The sequence below is a fragment of the Lissotriton helveticus genome, chromosome 5_1 (genome assembly GCF_964261635.1).
Source record: "Lissotriton helveticus chromosome 5_1, aLisHel1.1, whole genome shotgun sequence".
Lineage (NCBI taxonomy): Eukaryota > Metazoa > Chordata > Amphibia > Caudata > Salamandridae > Lissotriton > Lissotriton helveticus.
This window is the reverse complement of record NC_136065.1, coordinates 1156470667-1156475481: the sequence shown is the minus strand read 5'-3', so window position 1 is coordinate 1156475481 and position 4815 is coordinate 1156470667.

Below are 4815 nucleotides of genomic sequence, written 5' to 3'. Positions count from 1 at the left end.
TAAGGGGGGAGGTGGCCGGCAGTCCAAGACCATGCAGTGAACCACATGAAGCACCTGGATGCTACCAAGTGCCATAATTTAAATCCTACAAAAACGCAAAAAACTCACCACTTCCTCTATTCTGACAGCCGGATGGAACAGACCGACACACACCAGCAAGGCATCGCGTTATGACCGATTGAAAATCCGACTTCTACAGCGTAGTAGTGCAACCGTAACACCACTCAGGGAATGTGAGATACGATAACTAAATCAACCTTTCAACTGTCACATTAACCAGTGACAGCAAACACTTACTTGATTACACACGAGGGGACCTGGGGCTTAAAAATGAATGCACTCGACTAATCTTGTAAACGAAAGCTGCAAGTGTACCCAGAGGGGAAGGGGATAACCGGCTATGCCGTGCTCAGGTAGCCCTGTCAAGAGGCAGAACGCTGCTAGAGGGTGACTGTCAGTCTACATCGCTCTGCTGCTGTCTGGAGGTGGGTTTGCCACACACACCTCTGCTGGCTGCAGCGCCAAGTGATGTCACGAGAACCGGCAGAGAGCAGGGACAGGCAAGAAGCCCTCGGACGAGAGAGCGGTGGCTGCGGTGTATCAACAAGAAGCCATGTGCCCCGCAGTAGGACAACACTTCCTGTTTTTCAAGACTTTTGGCGCGCATCCGTACTATGTACTGCATCGCGCACATATAAAATGTTAATAACTGGGCAGCTACTCGAAAATGTATATTTAAAGGAAGGTGTGGGCTCCAAAGAGGCTCGAGCGAGGTGGAAGTCACGCGCACTGCTGCCTGACTTTTGGGGCACTACTTTATAAACAAGCATTTGCAATGCAATAGCACTCGCATTTACGCGACTCCTATTGCATTTAAAACGAGAGTGCAGGCAGGCAAAAGGCACAAACGGGAGTGCGGGGGTGAGTGGGGGTGGCCCCAGAAAGCCATGGCAACAAAATTGTTTTTAAAGTAAAGGGGCTGATAACCATGGAAGGATACTAATCACAACATGGCCGACAGGAGGAATCAGAAGGCAGCATTTATGATCTAAGCCTATCCAAAAGATGGGCAGAGAGTGGGTGGAGCTTAAACGTAGCTTCCCCCACTATAGTTTATACTGCATGCCTCGCAAAGCGAGCAGTGAGTTGTACTGCAACGCTATGCGAGACCTAAAAAGGTGACAGAAGGTTGCACTTGGTAAAAGAGCTTGTTTTAAGATCAGGATTAAAAAAGTCTTCCTAGGCATCTCATACTTGCTACAGAACATTGAAAAATGAAGTTTGTCCTGCGGAGACGTGCCGTCGCAGCCACAGGGCAGCAAGATTTCGCCATTGCTTTTTTTCAAGGGTCTCCAGTTTAACTAGGCATCCAGCATAATCCCTAGATAGTAGAAAGCACCTTGCTTGGGAACAGGGATGGTTCCTATCTTACAGTTGAAGGATTTAGTTGACCTGTGTCCTATCTGCATCACATATGACGTGGAATTGTTAACTAGTAGGTCCCAGACTTCCCTAAAGAACACAAATGAGTTAAGTAGTGTTTGCAACTCCCTCACTGTTCGTGCCATAAGGACCCAATCATCTGCTACCGCCGGCCCACCTGGGGAACATCCGCCTGTGTGGCTAACAAATTCTTCTCAAGGTTGTATAAATTAAATAAAAAGGGAGCCAATATACATCCCTGCCGTACCCCTCTCTGAATTGGGAACTGTCTGATTACTTTACCATCATTAGTATAGCGAACCACCGCTGTGGTATCCCTGTGGAGCTCCTGTAAGAAGAGGACAATATTAGTGTCTACTTCCATGCACAAAGGTGTCTCCCAAAGTTTGCTTCTGTTCACTAAGTCAAAAGCTGACGACAGGACTATTTTATATGCAAAAATAACAAGATTCCCCCATGATCAAACCATAATTTCTTTTTCTGGCTTTGCTCTCAAAATGTAACAGTTAACCTTTCATTTAGTACAGGAACAACAATGTTTTTTCTTTTCATTGAATATCTTTTAATTCTTTTTTTAAGAGAGTGATTTTTATCAAAATTATTTAAAAACGTTTTTTTCTCATTTTAAATCTTTTTCCATAGTGATCATAAATTAATTAACATTGGTATTAATCCAAACGTTTCTGAAAGTGCAAAAATTAATTATCATAATTAAAGGGAGAGCAAGCAGGCGGAGCATATATGCAGGACGTCGCACGGAAATCGGACACTGCAACAAACCGGAGAGTGATGCAGAGAGAAGAAAGTTTGATCGGACGATAGACGTAGTATACGAAAAATCGAGGCTAACTTCGCTATAAAGCTTACTGAGGATAAAAACAAAAATAAAGATATCCCAACCTGCATCCCCCCGCATCAAGGAAAGAATAGGCCCCTTCACAACATAGATGACAGGAGTGTTGCGAATAATTGTAAGAAGAATCGGCAAGATATACAAATGAACAAGAAGTGATCCCACAAAGGCTTATCGATGAAAAGATTAGTGGTGGGATAGATGGATCTTTAATCAAGACTGCCATCATAAATACTTGGAAAAAACCATACATTGATCTGCTGTCACGTTGATAAAGATACCCTGCACACACGTGAGGATGAAAGAATAAAGCCATTTCTAAGCTGGTCCTGAGGAAGGTGGTCCAAACCCACCGAAACGCGCGTAGACCTGGCGTTAGAAAACATATAAGATCTGTGTTACCTCCAACTTAGAGATTGTTTTAGAACTTGTAAGATTGTTGAATGGTATGAGTGGTATGTATGTGAGTTGGTTAGTATGTGCAATAGGGTAATTGTTGTTTTTCTCACTTACTTCTCAAGAACCAACATTATATTTTGAAGAGATTGTATAAATTATGATAATACATTTTTGCACTTTCAGAAACGTTTGGATTAATACCAATGTTAATTAATTTATGATCACTATGGAAAAAGAGTTAAAATGAGAAAAAAACTGTTTTAAATAATTTTGATAAAAATCACTCTCTTAAAAAAAGAAATAAAAGATATTCAATGAAAAGAAAAAACATTGTTGTTCCTGTACTAAATGAAAGGTTAACTGTTAAATTTTGAGAGCAAAGCCAGAAAAAGAAATTATGGTTTGATCATGGGGGAATCTTGTTATTTTTGCATATAAAATAGTCCTCTCTTTTCCCTGGTCATAAAAGCATCCGTAGAGGGGGTCCCAAACTTTATGTTATTAAAAGCTGACGATAGGTCCCTGAAGGCCAGGTAAATTGTGCCTGAGCGGGCGACCGTGTATTTGTTTAAAATCATATATAGGTTAAGGCATTGGTCCACTGTTGACCTCCCGTGGCAAAAGCCATATTGAATATCTGCCAGTATGTTGTTTACGTCCACCCACGTAGTTAACCTCACCAATAAAATGCGACCCACCCCCTTCACCGTTGAGTCCAGCAGTAATATGGGCCTATAACAAAAAGTGCTATTTCTGTTGTCCTTCTTAAAAATCGGTATAATAGTAGATATGTACCAGGAGGCAAGTGGGGCATCTCTAATAGCTGCATTGATCGTGGGTGTAAGTATTGTCACCCACAGCTGAGGGTTAGATAAAAAGAGGTTCAGGGGTATGCCGCCAGGACCAGGTGCCTCATTTCTGGACAGTCCTTCAATCCCTTTTTTGTAACCTCTTTGGCCTTAATAACAAGGGCTGACTTTCCTGCCTCTTGACCTTCCACTGACCTAGTTTCTATTTGACTAGAGAATATTTCCTGTAAGTGACCCACCCATTCCTCCTCTGTAATGTTTGCATCCAGGGCCTGTACAGCATCTTCTACTAAAAAAGGGCTATTGACCATATTCCAGAACAATTCCCTATTTTTATGGGTACTGGCGTCCGCAAATTTGGTCCAAGCCTCTTCCCCCAGTTCGGCCGTCCACCTTACTAGTTCGGCCTTTTATGAACCGCAACAGGCTTTCACTAGGGCTGGATCCCTGGGTTTTGTGCCTAATGCTCCCCTCAATTTTCTTGCTGCTCTGGCACAATTACGGTCAAACCATCTTGGGGTGTGCTCATTTGAATGCCTTGGTGGTGCCTTTAGGAGATCCCCATTAACGCGAGAGGTTGAGACAAATGCATCAAGGATGATTCCCAGCACATCCTGCCCTTGCCACAGACATCGAGTTCCACTTTACATCTGGCTACAAGAGACTCATGGAAAGGTTCTGAGGTAATCTGTGCTCACCTTAGCCTTCTACCCTGATCTATAACCTTGAGGGACCCCCCTATCTCTTTTCAACCTTTCTTTCCTTGACTGGACCCAATTAACTGTGGCACATAAAGGATTGTGGTCAGTAAAAATCCTCTCCTTGGTTGTAAACTCAGTCAGGAATGGGAGAAAGGGAGTAGACAAGTAGGTAAAATCAATATAAGATGCACAACCCCTCCCTGTAAAGCTGGGAACAGGAGTCCTCACATTACTGTCCTCCCAGCATGTAGTCATAGTCAAATCCAGATCTTCTGCTAGAAGGTTAAGGAATTCTCCCTGCTTTGTATGCTCTACATGTCTTCCTGCCCACCAAGGGCAACATCTATTAAGATGATTTAAGACAATTGGGTCACCACGTAGATGAAGATTAAAATCACCCCGATCATAAAAAAACCTTTATAGTTAGACTTTGATAGCGTGCTGTTTATAAACACACCTAGCCTGGAAATATTCCAAATGTCTGTAGCAGCAATAATTGTGTTATAACAGTTCAGTAACAGCAGCTTCTTTAACCCTTGAGGAAATAACAGGGATTATCCGTTAACAACACCTTCAAGCAGCAATTAACAGCTAGGGAAACAAACATAAT